This window comes from Zootoca vivipara, chromosome 1 (assembly GCF_963506605.1).
Source record: "Zootoca vivipara chromosome 1, rZooViv1.1, whole genome shotgun sequence".
Lineage (NCBI taxonomy): Eukaryota > Metazoa > Chordata > Lepidosauria > Squamata > Lacertidae > Zootoca > Zootoca vivipara.
The window spans coordinates 3,988,802-4,011,939 of record NC_083276.1 but is presented as its reverse complement, the minus strand read 5'-3'; positions in this window follow the sequence as shown (position 1 = coordinate 4,011,939).

Here is a 23,138-nt window from a genome sequence, read left to right as displayed (position 1 = left end):
TCAAGGCGGGACGGCAACAATCCTGTATAAATGCTTCTCGCTTTATAGTGGCCCAGCTCCTGGGTTACAGGAATCCAGTTGGGCTGGAAGTTTAGAAATATTGCTAACATCTGATGACTCTTAATGGCAAGTCTTAGGTCTCCTTTTCTTTAAACAGCTTTCCGCTAAGTGATGTTTTCCAGCTGTTTCGGACTACAGCTCACATAAGCTGATGGGAATTGTGGTCCAACGCAGCTGGAGGCCTAGAATGGGAGAGAAATTCAATTTGGTCCACATTTAAAGGCAAACTGTACCTCATTTATAAAAACCCGATCGTTGAGTGTGGCGGAGCCAACACTTTGGAACTCCCTGCCTTTTGAGATCAAGAAGGAGCCTTTGCTGTCCTCTTTTCAGTGCCTTCTAACAACATTCTTGTTTATTAGACAAGCCTGTCCAGATGCTTAGAAAAATCAAGGTACTTTTACTCGGTTTTAGTATTTAACTTTTATATGCTTGTGAGTTTTTCTGGGTTCTACTGTTTTATCTTTTGTAAACCGCTTTGAGGTGTTTCATTTTACAATCAAGGGGTGTATAAATTTTATGAAATAAAAAAAAAAATACTTGGTTCGCACTTTCAGAAAGAACAAGGGAAACAAAACAGCCATCTTTCAAAATCCACACTTCTCCGAACTTTTCAGTGCAGTTCTCCAAAACAAAACAACAACAACACAAACTGGCTAGTCAATATAAAACCAAATTTACTGGAATGATAGCTAGAATGGAGATAGGCTAGTAACCATTCAAACATCAAACATATTAAGGTGCCATGTGCAAGTCAAGACCTGGAAATACTGTGAACATGGAATGGATGAAAGTACAAATGTATCTAAACAAATACATGCCCAGTAAACGTTATATAGACTGGATTAATGAACCGTTCAACAAGGGCATGAGTCCAAACAACGAACAGCAACCCCGTGCCGCCACAATGGTGAGGGTGGCTCAAAGGTCCAGTGCCGAGGGCCTTCTGGCAGTTCCCTCGTTGCAAGAAGCCATGTTGCAGGGAACCAGGCAGAGGGCCTTCTCGGTGGTGGCGCCCGCCCTGTGGAACGCCCTCCCATCAGATGTCAAAGAGAAAAACAGCTACCAGATTTTTAGAATACATCTGAAGGCAGCCCTGTTTAGGGAGGCTTTTAATGTTTAATAGATTGTTTTATTTCATTTTTCTGTTGGAAGCCGCCCAGAGTGGCTGGGGAAACTCAGCCAGATGGGAGGGGTATAAAATAATAAATTATTATTATTATTATAAAGGAGAATATGAAAAATGTTCAAAACTGCTTATCAAAAACCGTGTGCATGGATCAATCACGGGAAGGCAAATCAAAGCCACCACCCTGATGGGAATCACAAGCAGCCGTTTCCCGCTGGCAGCCCGGATTTTAAAAAACCCCGTAAATCCCCCGGATTCTTACCGGCCCGGGGAGGCTCCTTCTGCGCATGTCCGGAGTCTCTGGACATGCACAGAAGCGATTTCTGGTGCTGCGGCCATTTTGGAAATGGGCAGAGCATGCGTAGAAGCGACTTCCGGTGCTGCTCTGCCCAGTTGCAAAATGGCCGCAGCGCGACGTCCGGTGCCGATCCCAGAATTTTCAATCTGGGAGTTGGCACCTATGGTCCAAAGAGCCAATCATACAAAACAGTTTACTCAGGATGAAGGAGATATTCACAGGCACAGCCTGTGCAGTTCTCCAGCCAAGTATTGTACGCAGAAATGTATCTACTGAGGTGAAGTGCACATAAAATGCATCTATTGTTGCAGTTTATGTACACTTTAACCCAGTAGATGCAATACGAGGAAAATATTGTATGCAAAACATTGCATACAAAAATCGTATATCTGGAGAATTTTTTCCACTTAAATGGTGAGGAATTTTCATGAGGACAAACTGGTGTGGAAATGCGGAGAACAGTATTTAAGATTACAGTGGTACCTAGGTTCTCAAACTTAATCCCTTCCGGAAAGTAATGCAAAATGGATTCATCCTTTTCAGACTTTTAAAAACAAACCCCTAAAACAGCAATTTAACATGAATTTTACTATCTAGCGAGATCATTGAACCATAAAATGAAAGCAATAAACAATGTACTGCAGTCACATAATCAATTAATCAGTAGCTGAACTGGGTTCCACACACAAAAAGAGCCGCAAAAACAAAACGGAAAATAAAGAGCAAAAACAGACAAACTTCAGTGTAACACTCAAAACAGAAGTGTGGCACTCAAATCGAAAACATAACACTCAAAACGGAGCACATTCGGCTTCCGAGAAAAGTTCGCAAACCGGAACACTTCCGGGTTTGCAGTGTTTGGGTTCCAAGGCGTTTGAGTACCAAGGCATTTGAGAACCAACGTACCACCGTAGAGAAATGAGAACCTGAACTGGGCAGGATCCTCCCTCCGGCGGTCACCAGGTTGAGGGAAGCAGCTTCAAAGCATTTTTTTGGCGTGATTTACTTGGGAGTAAGCCCCCCCCCCCTGATCTCAGCAGGCCTTATCTCCGAGCAAACGCACATAGGCTTACACTGTGAGAAACCGCAATGGCATTTGGAAAAGAAATACTACAGGTTGTGCATTTCTGTGCACTGTAAAAATATTTACATCTGTGTGCGCTCTGGCTACCATTAACCTCCAAGGAGATTGCGACTCCCAAGGGAGACAGTTGATTAAATACACGAAAGCAGCGGGCCTTATTGGGAGAGCGCTTTGGCCTCGGGCCAATATCTACAGGATGTCCTCTGGCCTTTGTAAACGTGTGGGTGGGCAGGAATATTGAGCAACCAACGCAGCTTTCTCTTGACTGATTTAATCATAAATGGTTGCTTTAAACTGTGGTAAGGGAGAACAACAATGATCTTCTTTGCATGCGGTGTCCCTTTTTTTACTATAATTTCATCAGTGGTCCAGACTCAATCCAGTGACCCTTAGCTGATGCCTATCTTTATGAGGTCAGGAGAAAGACTGTATTTATCACAGGCACCCCCAAGGGGAGTTAGAATCATAGAATCATAGAGTTGGAAGAGACCACGAGGGCCATCCAGTCCAACCCCCTGCCAAGCAGGAAACACCATCAAAGCATTCTTGACATATGCCTGTCAAGCCTCTGCTTAAAGACCTCCAGAGAAAGAGACTCCACCACACTCCTTGGTAGCAAATTCCACTGCCGAACAGCTCTTACTGTCAGGAAGTTCTTCCTAATGTTTAAGTAGAATCTTCTTTCTTGAAGTTTGAATCCATTGCTCTGTGTCCGCTTCTCTGGAGCAGCAGAAAACAATCTTTCTCCCTCCTCCATATGTATGACATCCTTTCATATATTTGAACATGGCTATCAAGTTGCCCAGTTCACATATAACAACAAAACCACAGTTGGTTTGTTTTTATGAAATATGTACATAAACCTCCCTGGTGACAAAGCTTTGTTATAAGTTGAGTGCTAGACACCCGAAATTCCTGGATTTAATAGGTGTAAGAATTTAATCAGAGCTTGTAGTGTTCAAACCAGGATACAGCCAGACCCTGGGCGATATCTGGTTTTCAACATTGTAATATATAACAATGTCTGGAATAAGGTTGGACCTATGTAGAGGTATTGGCTGGCTTCAGTTTTTCCCTCGTTGCAATTTTTACATAGCGCACACACACACCTGGTCAAAAATTATGAAACCAATATCATGCTTTGGACTTCAAACTGGTTTTGGATGAAATATCGATATATCGCACAGCCCTACCCTGCTTATTAGATGTGTGTGTGTTAGGCCAGACATGTATGTATTAAGCTGTGTGCTAGACAATGCTAACCCTCTGAAATCAGCATGTGTTAAGGGCTAATTAAGTCAGGCTGGCCGCCTGTCTGAGCCCGGGGAGGTGCCATTTGTAGGACACAACGCATCAGAGGGAAGTCTGTGCGAGACGGCAAAAGGAGCGGGGCCTTTCATGCCACAGGTGAAGCAATGCGAGTTAGACGCTTGGGGAGGAGTTCTGTGGTGGGGAAGCAGAAAGGCAGGAGGTGGGGCATCTCTTTGGACCCTAAGCTGCACCCATGGGGGAAGCAAGACGCTATTGGGGTGTAAGGCTTGCATCCTGCTTGCGGGTTTCCCACAGGCATCTGTTGGGCCCCTGTGAGAACGGGATGCTGACCTTCGTTGGCGATTGGCCAGACCCATCAATCTCTTCTTGTGTTTGGATGTCTTGGCGATCAGGGGTTTCCTTGGCACAGGCCCAGCTCCTGTCCCATCCGTAACCCACTTGGCTGACCCTGTTCTAACAACCAGCCTTGCATCTACTTGGCCGGCCTCCTCCGCCTGGTGCTGGGACATCCTCTCTGTTCATTTCCCCTCTTTCTATTACTTCCTCAGAAAAGCAGCCGCCACCTTTGTACAGCCTTCGGGATGTCTCCCTGAGGACTCCTCAGCTTCCATCCTGTTGGGGCTATTTACAAGGGGGTTTTCCGTCCACGTTGCGGCTTTGTTGCACCTGCAGCAGCAGCAGAAAGCGTGCAGCAAGGCGACACAAATGCAGGAAAGTCAAGTTGTTCTGGGGCAAAGGGAACATTACCTGTTGAAGCCACTGACTCCGACTCTTGGGATGGCAGAGAGATTTGGTTCAACTGACCTAATTCACACCTTCTGAAACAATATGAAACACATTCTTCGAAATTCATTCTTCTCTGAATTTTTCAATATTTATTTATTTATTGCATATCTACACCATCTTTCCTCCAAAGGACCTCGCGGTGGCTTTTATGGTTTCCCCACTCCCCATTTAATCCCCACAACAACCCTGTGAGGTGGGTTAGGCTAAGAGAGATTGACTGGCCCAAGGTCACCCAGTGAGGCTCACGGCCAAGCGGGGATTCGAACCCAGGCCTCCCGTGTCCTAGTCCGACACTCTAACCACTACACACCAATCAGACTTTCAGTGAAATCCTATACTGGTCTACTTAGAAGTCAATCCCATTGAGTTCACTGGGACTTACTTCCGGGTATGGTAAGTGGGCTTTGGTTTGCAACGTTAATCCTTTTTGGTTTGATTGGTTTTTGCTCTCCTTCGAAAAGAGAAAGAAAAATGGAATTAATGGATGCTGCACAGTAGTGGTCTGCTGCATTCATTCATTCTTATGGCCTTGAGCAAAAGAACAAGTCTCTACATCTATTATTATCTCCAAGGAATCAGATCTCTTTGCCTCCTACCTGAGGCCCTGTGCAGGGCCAGATTTAGGTTTGATGAGGCCCTAAGCTACTGAAGGTAACGGGGCCCTTTATATGTCCAGCTGTCCTTTGTCAACAACAAATGGTCGCTGTTTTTTGTGTTGAATGTATGCTACTAAACACAAAACACTGTTGCTGTATGTAGGTTTTATTTTGTTTTTTTAATCTTATATTTTGGAAATGTACATCCAGTTTTTTTCTTTACTTTTTATTTTTTGGGGGGGCAAGAGAGTGGGGCCCTAAGTTATAGCTTGTTTAGCTTATACAGTGGAACCTCGGTTTATGAATTTTCGGTTTACGAACACCGCGGACCCATCTGGAACGGATTAATTCACTTTCCATTACTTTCAGTGGGAAAGTTTGCTTCAGTTTATGAACGCTTCAGTTTATGAACAGACTTCCGGAACCAATTACACCCATGCTTCAGGTTAAGTACGCTTCAGGTTGAGAACTCCGCGGACCCGTCTGGAACGGATTAATCCACTTTCCATTACTTTCAATGGGAAAGTTCACTTCGGTTTATGAACAGACTTCCGGAACCAATTGTGTTCATAAACCGAGGTACCACTGTACATAAATCCAGCCCTGGCCCTCAGGATCTACTGAAGGGCTGGGGAACTGCAGGATAGGTGGAAAGATATGGCCTCTTTAACTGGCCCATAAGACTGTCCCTAGCCCCACCATCTCTCAATAGGCCACACCCCCTCAGTGGCCCCGCCCTGAACCCTCCTGGAGTGCTTTTGCCTGCCTGGACTGTGTCACTGAACCCTGATGATGATTCCTGTTTGCCTGAATGAAGGACAGAGAGGTTCGGGTGGTTGTCTAGAAACTACGAAGGCAGAACTTCATTAATTTCTCCCCCCACTTTTGCTTCTGTCCCCGCCAGAACTGGCATGTGGCCCCCAGAGGGTCATGCAGGAAGGAATGCAGCCCTCAGGCTGAGAGAGATTCCCTGTTGCAGGAAGTACAGTCGTACCTTGTGTCTCGAATGCCTTAGCTCACAAACAAATTGGCTCCCGAACGATCAAAACCCGGAAGCGAGTGTTCCAGTTTCCGAACGTTCTTTTGGAAGCCGAACTCCTGATGGGGTTTCCGCGGCTTCCGATTGGCTGCAGGAGCTTCCTGCAGCCGATCAGAAGCCGTGCTTTGGTTTCTGAACATTTTGGAAGTCAAACGGACTTCCGGAACGGATTCCGTTTGACTTCCAAGGCACGACTGTACCTTACTTTCCCTGCTGCCAGGGCTGAATCTTGGAGAAGCTCAAAAGAGCAGGAAAACACACGCTTTAACCCAGTTACCATACAAATAAGCATTCAAACAGCCCTGGAACATTTCTCAGTAGAATCATTGAATTCCAGAGTTGGGTGGGACTCCAAAGAGTCATCTAGTCCAACCCCCTGCAATGCAGAAGAACCCCTGAAACAGCAACAGATTGTTTGCTCCATTTCTGTCTCTCCTGATGTCCACAGGAAAATCAGATTTGCTAGTGGAGCTTCTACTGGCTCTTGGGCCCTTGTGGAATAGCAGATTTTTAAGAGAAGTGGTTGCTCACTTTCATGCCTTTGCGTCAGTTTCCTCCATTACGAGTTGCAAATGCACAATTCCTCCATCGTCGCGGCAGATTAGATCAAACCCAGAGCTCTTCAACTGAAGCTGGGGAGACGTTTAATGGGGCTTTAAACCCCCCAAGCTAGCCCATTAATGTCAAAGGAGCTTTATTGATTTGTGACTCACTGTCTGAGCCAAAACAAGAGTCGAAGAAGATCTCAGAATTAGAGCTAGTGAGAGACTAGTGAGTCTGACTCCCATCTATCAGACCTCACTTTCATTCTGAAATCAACGGAGATTGAGATCTTGTGTTTGTTCGTTTCCTACGCAGCCCTCCACGCAGAGTTTGGGTCTACTACTGCATTCCTCCTCACCAGGGCCGGTGCTAGGTTTTTTTGCACCCTAGGCGAGATCACCTTTTGGCACCCCCAGGGGGTGAAAGGGGGAAAGAGAGAGTAAGGGCGGGAGGGAGGGAGGATGGGGTGAGAGGGAAATAGCGAGAGAGAGGGAGGGAGGGAAGAGAGAGAGAAGGAAGGAAGGAAGGAAGGAAGGAAGGAAGGAAGGAAGGAAGGAAGGAAGGAAGGAAGGAAGGGGTGGGTGGGTAAGAGAGAGAAAGAAAGAAGGGGGAGAGAAAAAGGGGGGAGGAAGCCGCGAGGGAAGGCTCCGTCTGGTCCGCTTTCCCTCCCCCCTCCCCACAGTGAGCCGGGGAGAAGGGAGACGCGGCCGCCCACCCCTGCGAGAGGTGGCAACAGGATCAGTGCCCCGAAAACGCTCCTTTCGGCGCACTCATCCTGCCGCCGCCTCTCGCAAGAGCAGGTTTCCTCCACCCCCCCGGCAGGCTGGCCAGCGCGCGCCCCCCCCATTTTGGCGCCCTAGGCAACTGCCTAGTTCACCTAAATGGACACACCAGCCTTGCTCCTCACCCCCGAAATGTGATTCTTGAGAAACTGATTTCGTTCTGAAAATGAAATGTGGACAACTGAATTTAGATTGGCAAAATGAGAAACTGACAAGTTTGCCCATCGGCCTACTCTCCTTTACAAAAAGAATTTGCTAGGACCTTTAAAAATCCACTAATCTGACCAACTATGCCTCATGTACCCTAAATCTATACTGATGAAAAACCAGTTGACAGAAATCTCAGAATCGCAGACCCCTGAGGAGCAAGAGACCCTGAGAGATCATCCACCACCAAAAAAACCCCAATCCATAAACAAATACTCACTCTGCCGTGACACTCACTGGGTAATCTTGACCAAATGGCCTCTCACAACCTCACCGACCTTGCAGGATTGTTGTTGGGGGGGCATAAAATGGGAGAGGGGAAGAGGTATACGGGGTGGGGAACCTCAGGTGCAGAGGTAGAGACCATGCCCCTTGATGCTCATGCTTTGCACCCTCTTCAAGAGCAAATGGCTGGCCAGAATGTGTCTTTCAACTGTGATGAGAAGGCAATGTTGGCCACCAACTTAGGCAGCTTTAAAAGTAGATTAGACACAGGCCCGCCTTACCTATAGGGGCTAGTGGTGCAGGGCGCCAGGGCGCCAGGTTCTGGAGGGCCCCAGGCGAGAGTCCAGGGAGCACAGAACGAGCACACTGAGTGAGCGAGGGTGTGTGTGCTGCTCCCACTGAGTGTGCCGGCTTGGTTTTTTCCCTTTTAGCCTGCAGGCGCCGAATTCTGCGGGGCGCCAGAAGGCTAAAAGGGGAAAACCCGAGCTGACGCTTGGTGGGAGCGGCGCACGCGCCCTCACTCACTCGGCACAGGCCCACTCGTTTGTTGTGCTGCCTGCCGCGGCCACCGCGGCATGAAGCGGCCAGCTAAGCTGGGAGGCGCAACGTCCAGCCTCTGCCTCTTCCCCGCTGGAGGAGCTACCATCCAGTCACTGCCTGCCTCCTCCAGCCCTTAAAAATGGTCAACAACTCTGGGAAAGGGGGGGCGCCGGAGAGATCTTTACACCCCAGCACCGGATATGCTTAAGATGGCCCTGATTAGACAAATACATGGAAGAGAGGGCTCTTCATGGCTGTGCTCTCCTTTCACAGTCAGAGGCAGCGATGCTTCTGAATACCAGTTTGCTGGAAACCACAGGAGGAGAGTGTTGCTCTTGTGCTTGGATCCTGCTTGCTGGTTTCCCATTGAGACAGCAGGTGATCAATAAAGGGGAGGAGGGAGACATCTTGAGGAGCTGGTTGATGGTGCTAATTTCCCAGTACCTGCAAAGTCACTCGAAGAAATAGAACATTTATTTTACAATTGGCCCGTTGTGGGCTGGTTGGACACGGAGGAGTGGTGGAAGGAAACAGCTGGGGAACCCCCAAGGGAAGAAGACTCGGAACCCGGGGAGTGGTGGTCTGATGACAATGAGTGGTCAGAGGGAGAAGAGGTAAAAGACTGGTGAAAGGTAACAGGCCTTAGTGAGCTGGGAGAGTCTGTGGCAGAGAGAAGTGGAGAATCAGAGGCAGAAGCTGAAAGAGGCGAGTTGGGCGGAGGGGAGGCCAAGAGGCAGAGATGAGTCAGCTTGGTGAAGAGTCACAGGTGTCTCCCCTTCCTGCTGCAACAAGTTCCCTTCCTCCCTTGTCTCCCAGAACCAGAAGCGGCATGAAAAGGGCAGAGGGCAGGTTGGCTTCATGCAGGTATAGTCTCAGATTGCTTGCCAGGAAAACCCTGGAGAGGAGGGAACTTAAAGGGCTGTGGGGAGGTGGGAACTTTCAGTCTTGGCAACTGATCCGTGGGGCAAGACCTTCTGGAAGTGAACTGCTGTGCTTATTATGCCTAATATTCCGCCAAGTCTGCACAAATCATGTTCTTGCTAAGAAAGAGTTAACGCCTCTTTGCCCAGTGCGATTTACTGCCAACCAGCTCCTGACAGCCACCCAGGAAGGGTGCAGAAAGGGAAACCCACAATGTGGTCCTGTGAATAATTATCATCCATTGCTTTAATTGGAAGGTGTGATAGCATAACTTCTAACCTGGCATGCCCAGGCCCCCTTATCTCTTCAGCTACAGATGACAAAAGTGTTTCCAGAACTCCACTTTCCCTGGTGGTGGTTATTCTGGAGCCTCTGCCAGTTAACAAAACTTTTCTCACGAATTGTCACTCGCAGAACCTGAAAGAGGAACAGAAATCTGGGCAGGATTGGCATTTTTATAGCTATGAACCTGCCTCGCCTCAAAAAGGAGAAGGTTCAGAAAAGGGCAGCCAAAATGACAGAAGGGATGGACCCACTCTCCCCGTGAAGAAAAGTTGCAGCTTTGGTATTTTTTAGTTTGCAGAAAAGGGCAGTAAGAGGATATTTTATAGAAGCTCATTTAAAAAAATTCATGACATGGAGAAATTGGACAGAGAAAAGCTTTTTTCTTTCTCATAACACCATAACTCATGGACACCCAAGGAAGATAAATGTTGGAAGATTCAGGACAGATTGTATTCTGTATTCTACTCTGGTCAGACCTCACCTGGAGGTGTGTCCAGTTCTGGGCACCACAGTTCAAGAAGGATACTGACAAGCTGGAATGTGTCCAGAAGAGGGCAACCAAAATGGTCAAAGGCCTGGAAACGATGCCTTATGAGGAACGGCTTAGGGAGCTGGGTATGTTTAGCCTGGAGAAGAGAAGGTTAAGGGGTGATATGATAGCCATGTTCAAATATATCAAAGGATGTCATATAGAGGAGGGAGAAAGGTTGTTTTCTGCTGCTCCAGAGAAGCGGACACGGAGCAATGGATTCAAACTACAAGAAAGAAGATTCCACCTAAACATTAGGAAGAACTTCCTGACAGTAAGAGCTGTTCGACAGTGGAATTTGCTGCGGTGGAGTCTCCTTCTTTGGAGGTCTTTAAGCAGAGGCTTGACAGGCATATGTCAAGAATGCTTTGATGGTGTTTCCTGCTTGGCAGGGGGTTGGACTGGATGGCCCTTGTGGTCTCTTCCAACTCTATGATTCTAAAGAAATTGCAGTGCATAGTTAGACCGTGGAATTCCCTCCCACAGGAGGCAGTGAGAGTCCCCTTTAAAAGAGCAATAGGCAAATTCATGGAGACAGATTAGACAAATCCATTCTTGTTCCTTTCAATTTCTACAACCAATTTGGGCAATTTTGTTTAAAATCCCCAGGTCTCCCAAGACCTTCTCGTGGCTTGCAGAGTGGAGTAAGATTATTTCAAAATGCCATTGTTGCCTGCAGCTTTAATGGCCCTGTGGGCATGGCGCACTTGGATTCAAGGTGCCCTTGTGCTCAGTCACGAGCCACACTTTTCATTGACAAAAAGCATTGCCAAGGCAGTTCACAACATAATAGAAACAATATGTAGGGTTTTTTTTGGGGGGGGGGACCCACACTCTGTAAATGTGTACATGCAGTTGTGATGAAAGAGAAGAGCTCTAAGGAAGAACGGGACGCTAAACACATGGGGTGAGATCCAATGTTAGACAGGCTCGGAGCAGACCCACCCAAACCAAATTGCATCCACTGATGTGAATGGGTCTACTCTGACCTAGGAGTAAGCATAGTAGAGACTGATCCATGAGGATGAATGGGACACTGCCAGGGCATGTCATTTTAGAGGGTGGAGCTTAACTTTTGTAAATTTCTTCAGTGGCAGGTCTTAAAAATAATTTCTTTTTTTGGTGCGAGGAATTCAAGTCTGCTATTTTTATTGTGCTTGGACAATATTTCGCTTGGTAAGTCTACGTTTGATGAAGAAGTGCAAAAACTGCTTTCAGAAAGCCAAATAATTTTAATTTTACCTTCTGAAAATGTCAGGTAATGCTTAATAATAATAATAATATTTATATGCCGCCCATTTGAATGGGTTGCCCCAGCCAATTTGGGCACCTCCCACCAAACTAGAAACATTAAGCACAGAAAAGTATCAACCATTAAAAACTTCCCTAATAATAATAATAATAATAATAATAACAACAACTGCAAGTACTTGGTAATCATTCTTAATTATTTATATGTCACGTTAGACACATTTTACTTCCCAAGCAAAACTGAATTGGATTAATTTCACCAAAATATATTTCAAATTCTCAAGTCACATGACAACTTTTTAGCACCCCTCATTCGGAGAATCCGAAAGTTGAAATATTCAGCACGCCCTACTGCTATCCTGCCCAGTTGAGTCTGCCCTCATCCAGACCCCACCTGCCTGTCTTCTTACACTCAGATCATCTGCCTGCCAGCTTTTTCCACCTTACTTTCAGTATTGCTCCTTGCACAACTCAGCAGGGAGGAGGACCAGGAGAAGTGTAGTTGTCTCTGCCTGTCATCAGCTCTGGCGCCACCTACTGTTGGCCTCCTTGCCTTCCGCCCAATGGGCACAAGCCCACTCACCTGGCAGGAAGCCCCACCTGGGACCTACCTCTGAGCACCCATGGTCAGGATTGCACCATACGTCCAACTCAACGGACAAGAACCGTTTTTGATGAGTAAACAAGCCCAGGCTCGTACTGCCAAAGTGCTGTGCATTGCCGCTGCCAAACGAAACATAGCAATCGCCTTTTCAAATGGATATGGTAGAAATGAAGTCTGGTTATTTTCAAAGTCACGAAACTTCAAGGCTTCTGCCTCGGAATATATATTAAAATAAAAATAAACAAACAACCCATCTCCCCTCCACTTGCTGCTTAATAAAATAATGTTGACATTTTAAATTACAGACATTTTTTCCCCTCTGTATGAGAAAAATTGCTTGAAGGACACAGTGGAAACGCAAGTTCACTCCAGGATCTGGCATTTGGCTTCCAAAAACCACTGTTTATTTATGTAGAATTATGCAAACACTTTCCATTCATGAGGTTGCCGTGTTATCAGTCGGAGGCTTTAAAATGCAAGATAAAGAAGCTCAAATCACTCCCTTCAACAACCTCCCTCCATCCACCCACGGAAATTGCTTGCAAAAAGTGCATATTAGACAGTGAACAATAATGCACATATCAAGATACATGCATGCAAAAGGCATAGGGGTTTTCCCCCTTGCAGACTTCTTAAAAATGTGAACTGATGCAGGAACGGGGCGAATGGAAACAACAACAACACATAGTTAAAGTATGGAACTTGCTTCCGCAGAAGGCAGTGATGCTCACCAATTTGGATGGCTTTAGAATCATAGAATCATAGAATCATAGAGTTGGAAGAGACCACAAGGGCCATCCAGTCCAACCCCCTGCCAAGCAGGAAACACCATCAAAGCATTCTTGACATATGCCTGTCAAGCCTCTGCTTAAAGACCTCCAAAGAAGGAGACTCCACCACACTTCTTGGCAGCAAATTCCACTGTCGAACAGCTCTTACTGTCAGGAAGTTCTTCCTAATGTTTAGGTGGAATCTTCTTTCTTGTAGTTGGAATCCATTGCTCCGTGTCCGCTTCTCTGGAGCAGCAGAAAACAATCTTTCTCCCTCCTCCATATGACATCCTTTTATATATTTGAACATGGCTATCATATCACCCCTTAACCTTCTCTTCTCCAGGCTAAACATACCCAGCTCCCTAAGTCGTTCCTCATAAGGCATCATTTCCAGGCCTTTGACCATTTTGGTTGCCCTCTTCTGGACACGTTCCAGCTTGTCAGTATCCTTCTTGAACTGTGGTGCCCAGAACTGGACACAGTACTCCAGGTGAGGTCTGACCAGAGCAGAATACAGTGGTACTATTACTTCCCTAGATCTAGATGCTATACTCCTATTGATGCAGCCCAGAATTGCATTGGCTTTTTTAGCTGCTGCATCACACTGCTGACTCATGTCAAGTTTGTGGTCTACTTTAGAAGAGGATTAAATAAATTCATGGATGACAAAGCTATCGATGGCTGTGCTCTTCCTCCATGGTCAAAGGGAGCAACGCTTCTGAATACCAGTTGCTGGAAATTGCAACCACAGAGAGAACAGGGTGCTGGACTGGATGGCCCAGTTGGCCCGATCCAGCAGGCTCTTATGTTCCTAGGAAATCGCGGCTGGAAAAAATGAGAGATGAGTCCCACGAAGGCTTCCCTGATGATTACATTTACACCAGCCTTTGCCAAGCTGGTGCCTTTCAGAGACTGTTGGACTACAACTCCCATTGTCCACCGTGGTGCGATGGCGGTGGATGATGGGAATTGTAGTTCAACAACCTCCGGAGGGACACCAGCTCGGCAAGGGCTTGTTTACGCCAAGGGTCTGAAACAGCAGTTTTTTCCTCCAGAAGCAACAAAGAAGCTCGGGCCAGGTGGTCGGGTGAAACTGGAGGTCAGGGTCTGAAGAATAATTGAATCCCAGAATGGTAGAATTGGAAGGGACCCCAAGGGCCATCTAGTCCAACCCCCTGCAATGCAGGAATATTTAAGAATCCCCGACAGGTGGCTATCTAACCTCTGTTTAAAAACCTCCAACAAAGGAGAGTCCACCACCTTCTGGGGGGATCCGTTCCACCACTGAACATCCTATTGTTTAGTTGAATCTCATTTCTTGTCACCTGAGTCCTTTGTTTTGGGTCTTCCCCTCCGGGAGCAGCAGAAACTCCATCATCCATGTGACAGCCACCTTCAAATATCTGAAGGCCTATGATATCACTTGTCAGTCAACTCTTTTCCAGGCTAAACATACCCAGTTCCCTCAGCCGTTCCTCCTAAGGCTTGGTTCCCAGACCCTTATCATCTTGGTCGAGGACAGAGGAGATTTCAGCACAATGCTTGGTGGATTGGGCCCACACAAGGGGAGGGGAGGGGAGCAAATGGGCAGCAGTAAAGAGAACAGTTTGTCCGAGGGAACTCCTGAATGTGGAAGCACCACTGGCTGGGTGCCTGCCTAAATAATGTATTTTCCCCGCTTTCCAGCTGAATCTTTAATTCACGTTCCCTCTCCAAATAAGGCTGAAATTCCTCTCTGGAGATTTGGGGGATGACTTCTTCATTAGGTCTCCCGTTGCGAGCCAGATTGGCCAGAGGTCTCGCCAGCACTACAGGGAATTATTGACTTGCTCTCTGCAGCAACATCCTTTGCAAACAGTTCCCTCCCCCCCACTGCTCCCCCCCTCACCTCCCCCTCTGAGATTTCTCATCCTCTGGAGTCCGTGTCCGGTCCATCAGCCAAGAGCTGCTTATGGTCTAATTATCCCTCCTCTCTGGAAGCTGGCAAGGAGAGGCACGAATTAGCAAGGATGTTTGTCAACCAAAACATGGCCCTAATGACATTAAAAGGCTTCTGCAAAAACGGCTGGTGGGCAGCGATGGGAGATAATGAGCCCATCAAGGCAGGGGCTGCTTTGCTGGGAACGTTCCGGCCAGCTGGAGAGATAGTCCCTGAACGGCTCCTGCAACTGGGAGCCACTGGCACCTGGCAGAGCAGAACTTAAAAGCATCTGTGCTTTAGGGGAGTGGGAAGCCAGGATGGAGAATATCCAAAGTCAGGCATCAGGAATTGGGGAGCAAGCGAAGGAGATGATTCATTAGCACTCCCTGCTGCATTCATTCATTGCATTTACATTCATTTAATTCATGAAATTTACTTTTATTGTAGAAAACGCCTCAAAGCGGTTTACGAAACAGATATCACTTAGGGATTGACATCCATAATTTAAAACGTTGTTGTTGTTGTTGTTTAGTCGTTTAGTCGTGTCCGACTCTTCGTGACCCCATGGACCATAGCACACCAGGCACTCCTGTCTTCCACTGCCTCCCGCAGTTTGGTCAAACTCATGTTCGTAGCTTCGAGAACACTGTCCAACCATCTCGTCATCTGTCGTCCCCTTCTCATAGCTGCCAAGTTATCCCTTTTTTAAAGGGATTTTCCCTTATGCTGAATAGGCTTCCTCGCGTGAAAAGGGAAAACTTGGCAGCTATGCCCCTTCTCCTAGTGCCCTCAGTCTTTCCCAACTTCAGCTTCAGGATCTGTCCTTCCAGTGAGCACTCAGGGCTGATTTCCTTCAGAATGGAGAGGTTTGATCTTCTTGCAGTCCATGGGACTCTCAAGAGTCTCCTCCAGCACCAGAATTCAAAAGCATCCATTCTTCGGCGATCAGCCTTCTTCATGGTCCAGCTCTCACTTCCATACATCACTACTGGGAAAACCATAGCTTTAACTATACGGACCTTTGTTGGCAAGGTGATGTCTCTGCTTTTTAAGGTGTTGTCTAGGTTTGTCATTGCTTTTCTCCCAAGAAGCAGGCGTCTTTTAATTTCGTGACTGCTGTCACCATCTGCAGTGATCAAGGAGCCCAGGAAAGTAAAATCTCTCACTGCCTCCATTTCTTCCCCTTCTATTTGCCAGGAGGTGATGGGACCAGTGGCCATGATCTTGGTTTTTTTGATGTTGAGCTTCAGACCATATTTTGCGCTCTCCTCTTTCACCCTCATTAAAAGGTTCTTTAATTCCTCCTCGCTTTCTGCCATCAAGGTTGTGTCATCTGCATATCTGAGGTTGTTGATATTTCTTCCAGCAATCTCAATTCCGTCTTGGGATTCATCTAGTCCAGCCTTTCACATGATGAATTCTGCATATAAGTTAAATAATCAGGGAGACAATATACAACCTTGTCGTACTCCTTTCCCAATTTTGAACCAATCAGTTGTTCCATATCCAGTTCTAACTGTAGCTTCTCGTCCCACATAGAGATTTCTCAGGAGACAGATGAGGTGATCAGGCACTCCCATTTCTTTAAGAACTTGCCATAGTTTGCTGTGGTCGACACAGTCAAAGGTTTTTGCATAGTCAATGAAGCAGAAGTAGACGTTTTTCTGGAACTCTCTAGCTTTCTCCATAATCCAGCTCATGTTTGCTATTTGGTCTCTGGTTCCTCTGCCCCTTCGAAATCCAGCTTGCACTTCTGGGAGTTCTCGGTCCACATACTGCCTAAGCCTGCCTTGTAGAATTTTAAGCATAACCTTGCTAGCGTGTGAAATGAGCGCAATTGTGCGGTAGTTGGAGCATTCTTTGGCACTGCCCTTCTTTGGGACTGGGATGTAGACTGATCTTCTCCAGTCCTCTGGCCATTGCTGAGTTCTCCAAACTTGCATAGGGAAGGTTAAAACCACAATAGAATAGATTAAAACCAATTGAAACTCCTACAAACTTTCCAAACACCTGGGAAGACTTGATTAAATAAGAATGTCTTTAGCAGGTGCTGAAAATAATGCAGCAGAGGAACATACCCTGAGCCTCTTGAGTTTGCCTATTGGAAGGTCGGTAGTTCGAATCCCGCGATGGAGTAATAAGAATTATTTATTATTTATACCCCACCCATCTGGCTGGAGTGAGCTCCTGTTGCTCTGTCCCAGCTCCTGCCAACCTAGCAGTTCGAAAGCATGCCAGCGCAAGTAGATAAATAGGTACCGCTGCGGCGGGAAGGTAAACGGCATTTCCGTGCGCTCTGGTTTCCGTCACGGTGTCCTGTTGCGCCAGAAGCGGTTTAGTCCTGCTGGCCACATGACCTGGAAAGCTATCTGTGGACAAACACCACCTCCCTCACCCTGAAAGCGAGATGAACGCCACAACCCCATAGTTGCCTTTCACTGAACTTAATTATCCAAGGGTCCTTCACCTAGGAGGGTCCTTTACCTGTGGAGTTAACCAGGGCTATTGACTGTTTGGCTCCGAAGCGCCCTCTCCTATTGCATGGAGCCCGGACAGCCCCGTGGTTCTCCACGGATCTGAGGGCAATGAAACAATTGCTGAGACGGCAGAAAACTCATTCTGAATCAGACCGGACACGGGTTAGAGCTCAACGTCGAGCCTACCAAGTGGCGGTAGCGACGGCGAATAAGACTTTCTTCACCGCCTCTATTGCATCTGCGGAAAACAGCAGCAGGAGACTCTTTCAGACGGTTCGCAATTTAGCGGAACCACCTGCTCCATCGGGGCCCAGTATGGGCTACATGATCTCCTGCAATGATGTTCTCCCTCCACAGCTGGATGCAGCATTGCTTCTGAATACCAGTTGCTGGAAGCCGCAGGAGGCGAGAGAGCTCTTGTGCTCTGATCCTGCTTGCAGGTTTTCCAATAGAGGCATCTTGTTGGCCACTGTGAAAACAGGATGCTGGACTAGATTGGCCATTGGTCTGATCCAGGAAGCTGTTCTGCTCTTCTTCTTTCCGTCTGTCAAAGCTGACGTGACGTCACTTAGTCCTAATGCAGGGAGATCCGAGGAAAATCAACAAAGCTCTGATAGTTTACAGCAGCGTCCGATTATAAATCGTGTTTCCAAATATTTCTTCATACATATACTGGTGTATATATATATAGCAGCGATGGGAACAAGTGGAAGCCTTGCTTGGCAGAGCCTGGGAACTGGTCATGTGGTGTTTTTAAAAGTGTAACCTTGGGGGTCCCAGAATGAGAAAAAGAAAACTGGGGGAAAGTCATCGGAGTTGAGCCTCTTTAATTTTTCACATGACTCGGAAAGGAGATTGCAGAGCTGGAGAAGGTCCAGAAAATGGAACAATGATCCAGAAAACCGAAATGATCGAGGGGAAGACCGAGCAGCTCTCCATTGAGGGAAGGTTGCAACATCTTTAGTTCAGAGAAAAAGGCAAGTGAGTGGAAATATGAAAGAGGAGAAGAAAAAGAGTTTGGATTTGATATCCCGCTTTATCACAACCCTTGTTTAGTCGTTTAGTCGTGTCCGACTCTTCGTGACCCCATGGACCAGAGCACGCCAGGCACTCCTGTCTTGCACTGCCTCCCGCAGTTTGGTCAAACCCATGTTTGTAGCTTCGAGAACACTGTCCAACCATCTCATCCTCTGTCGTCCCCTTCTCCTAGTGCCCTCAATCTTTCCCAACATCAGGGTCTTTTCCAAGGATTCTTCTCTTCTCGTGAGGTGGCCAAAGTATTGGAGCCTCAGCTTCAGGATCTGTCCTTCCAGTGAGCACTCAGGGCTGATTTCCTTCAGAATGGATAGGTTTGATCTTCTTGCAATCCATGGGACTCTCAAGAGTCTCCTCCATCACTACCCTAAGGAGTCTCAAAGCGGCCAACATTCTCCTTTCCCTTCCTCCCCCACAACAAACACTCTGTGAGGTGAGTGAGGCTGAGAGACTTCAGAGAAGTGTGACTAGCCCAAGGTCACCCAGCAGCTGCATGTGGAGGAGCGGGGAAGCAAACCCGGTTCACCAGATTACACTCTTAACCACTACACTACACTGGACTGTTGCTGTTGCACCCAGGTTTCCAAATGCATCTTGCAGGCTTTCCAAATGCATCTTGTTGGCCACGGCGAGAAACTCCATCACAAAGGACATTTGTGGAATATTTGAAGTGCTCTAAGGAACTTAGACTTTACCAGCTGCATAGCTCAGTTAGCTAGAGGGTGGGGCTGACAATGTCAAGGTGCAGGTTCAATCGGCTGTAAAGTACATCTGCATATTCCTGAATTGCAGCGGGTGAGTCTACATGACCCTCAGGGTCCCTTCCAACTCTATGATTCTATGATGGTTACCTAACCAGGCAAGAGAGAACCGGGCAGAGGGCCTTCTCGATAGTGGTACCCGCCCTGTGGAACGCCCTCCCATCAGATGTCAAGGAAAGAAAGAACTATCTGACTTTTAGAAGACATCTGAAGGCAGCCCTGTTTAGGGAAGTTTTTAATGTTTAATGCTGTATTGTGTTTTTAATGTTCAGTTGGGAGCCGCCCAGAGTGGCCGGGGGAACCCAGCCAGATGGGTGTGGTATAAAGAAAAAAAATATTATTATTATTAACAAACCTTTGCATTTGAGCTTCCCCAGCTGATGCTTTCGGGCTTCCCTGGTTCTCCAGACCCACCTCAAGCCCACACAAGGTCACCTGCACGGGGGGAGGCAGGAGGGATGCTGTGTCTCAGTACCAGTTGCAGGGGACCACAGGAGGGGAGGAGATGCTCTTGTGCTCAGATCCTGCTTGCAGACTTCCCCCAGGCAACTGGCTGGTCACTTGTGAGAACAGGATGCTGGACTAGATGGTCCACTGGCCTGATCCAGGAAGCTCCTCTTATTATATTTTACCTACAAGGAATGGTAAACAGCTGGAGTCACCTCTGGAAGGTTCTGACTGGCTCCAGATGCAAAATCAGAGACTGCTGAAGAGGCCAGAGGTCACCTGGGTGTCTCTTAGTGCAGACCGAGGTCACGGAGTCTGAGTTTCCACTCACCACGAACCACCATTGGCACCAACAATGGCAGGTAAGTTCTAGGTTTACGGTAATATTTTATCCTCTGGCTTCTGCTATTTTAAACATGCATTTGACTGCGATTAGTAATCTTTTATTTTGAAATGGTTAAGGTAATTTTGGTTAACTTTGCTGTGCTCAACGTGCATGACCTTTGTAATGTTTTATTTTGATATCTTTACGACAAGAGTTTCCTGTTAAGGACCTTGCTTTGAATGTATACTTTATATTTCACTTTCTTCAGCTATGTTATATTGCAAATGGTTTGATTAATTTCATTGTACACATTCATTGTTAATTTCATTGTACACAGGTCGTACATTGACAAGGTATTATTATTATTAATAATAATTATTGTTGTTGTTGTTAATGGTTGCAAACTGCTCTGAGATTCCCCCCCTTAAAAATATAAAACAGTACAGAAATGAAATTAATAATATGTTTAGCCTCTGTGCCTCCATCTTTCTTTATCACTGTAATGGGAACTGTTTCCGCTTATGGCTCAGCAATTGGGCACTCGGGTAAACTCTACAACTCGGAACAACTGTATTTCTGTACCGGCACTTCAAGCTGCATAACTAGTTCGCTCACTGCCTGGCAATTTGTGTAAATAAGCATTTTAAATTCCTTTTATGATGACATCTGTTGACGTTTCTATATTGGCAGTGCAATAACCACGTACTACAAAGTGGTGTTTTTCATTATCACACTTGAAGGATGTTAGGGGAAGGATGTAAATGCAGGAGCAGATTCTCCCCTGGCATTGCTCTTAAAATTCTCTGCCCTCCATTTAAAAAGCCTTAGTGCGTGAGAGGGTGAATCCTAAAGCAAACAGGCCAGCCAGCTCGTGGGTTCTGCCGCTGTTCACCAGGTGGTGGCTGGCTTTTGTTCAAAAACAAGACTAAACAGTGTTGAGTTAATGTCAACCACTAAGGTTTTACTTCAAATAAAAATTGCACAAGCCACCCAATTTAGATATTACGCAGGGCATTGCAAGGGCACTTTGGGAACCGCTGTTTAGGTTGGCAGCTGCCAAGGGACCAGCAACATGTGCTGGAAGAAAGGGCCAAAAGGATTCCAGGAGAGAGAGAAAGACGTAAACACAAGCCAGGAACCAGGTAGCTAGTCTGCCATGGTGAGCAGAGCAGGGAATCCAGTTGTCCTCTGATGGGAATCATAGAATTGGAAGAGACCACAAGGGCCATCCAGTCCAACCCCCTGCCGAGCAGGAAACACCATCAAAGCATTCTTGACATATGGCCGTCAAGCCTCTGCTTAAAGACCTCCAAAGAAGGAGACTCCACCACACTCCTCGGTAGCAAATTCCACTGCCAAACAGTGTTGTCAGGAAAACAGTATTGTCAGGAAGTTGTTGTCAGTGTTGTCAGCAAACAGTATTGTTAGGAAGTTCTTCCTAATGTTTAGGTGGAATCTTCTTTCTTGTAGTTTGAATCCATTGCTCCGTGTCCGCTTCTCTGGAGGAGCAGAAAACAACCTTTTCCCCTCCTCTGTATGACATCCTTTTATATATTTGAACATGGCTATAATATCACCCCTTAACCTTCTCTTCTCCAGGCTAAACATTTTTTTTAAGTATTTATTCAAGATTTTTATAAACAACTAAAACATACAAAAATACAATGCACAAAAAAGAAATATAAAACACAAAAATACAAAACACAAAAAATACAAAATACAAAAACGTAGAAAATACAAAAAACAAAAATTCTTGCTTATAAACCATTATTTCTAATCTAATGACTTCCTCTTTCCACCTCCTACTGCGGTTCTTTGCAATTCATACTTAGTAAATTCTAAATCTTATATAAACTCTAATATTACTTCAATATTACCTTATTGCTATATCTTTTATATCTTATGCTTATAAACTCAATCTAAATCTTACTTCTTAATTTCTTTATCCTCATCCTCTGTCAGTACTTGTTTCAAGCATATGTCAAGAATGCTTTGATGGTGTTTCCTGCTCGGCAGGGGGTTGGACTGGATGGCCCTTGTGGTCTCTTCCAACTCTACGATTCTATGATTCTATATCAGTATATTGTGATGTTTAGCTGATGCTATATCACTATGTTGAAAACCAGATATCGCCTTAATGCCTAGCCGACTCATGGGATCCATCCCTTGTGGGTTGGATCCTGCCACAAGCCTCAAAGCCTGGCGCAACATACATGAGGAAGTCAATTTGACCAAAGGAGGCTGTTTCCTCTGAAGCTTGAGAACCTCTACAATCTACAGGCAGGCAGTTTATGTTGGCTGCTGAGCCCCTTACATATCGAGCCATTTCAGTTTACTTTGGCCAAGTCCTCCTCTCCTCAAAGATAGCTTTGTGTACTCTCTCTCTCTCATCCATCCCTATGGCTCCTCCATCAGCAGAAAGGAAAATGTATTAAGCAGAGCGAGATCCCCGGAGCAGATTGACGGGTGTGCGGAATCAAGCAGCGTTCCCACACTAATTAAGTGAAATTCATCTTTGGTCCTGACATTTGTGCTCCCTGCTTATTTACTTAAGTTTCCTCCTCTGGTTTCCCCCCTAATCTTAGTCCATCTTCTCCCTCCCCAGCAGAAGGACACTTTTGGACTTCCACTTTCTGTGAGTGGTGCGAAGTTCAAGGCAACCTTTTGCAGAGGAAAGAACGCCGAGGGTTTATGGTTCCCTTGGAACAATCTGCTCTGTTTACAAATGTACAGGTTGAGCAGGTATCGTGCGTGTGGGGGCTGGGCTGGGGGGGGGGGAAACGGAACAAATATATACACCCAAGCAGGATGCTCACGATCTGCATCAACACCCATCCCAAAGCCGTCCTTGAAACGTGACTTTTCTGCAAAAATCAGCAGGTTTGTTTTTTTAATATATATATATATATATATATGTTATTTTCAAATTGGCCAGGCCCAGCTTCACAGACCTTGCAGGGGATCTTATAAATGGAACTACATTGTTACCTTGGTTCTCACACTTAATACGTTCTGGAATTCTGTTCCAAAACCGAAGCGTTCCAAAACCAAGGCACGCTTTCCCATAGAAAGTAATGCAAAATGGATTAATCCGTTCCAGACTTTTAAAAACAACCCCTTTAACAGCAATTTTACTATCTAATGAGACCATTGATCCGTAAAATGAAAGCAATAAACAATGTACTGCAGTCACATAATCAATTAATCAGTAGCTGAACCGGGTTCCACACAGTCACAAAAACAAACAT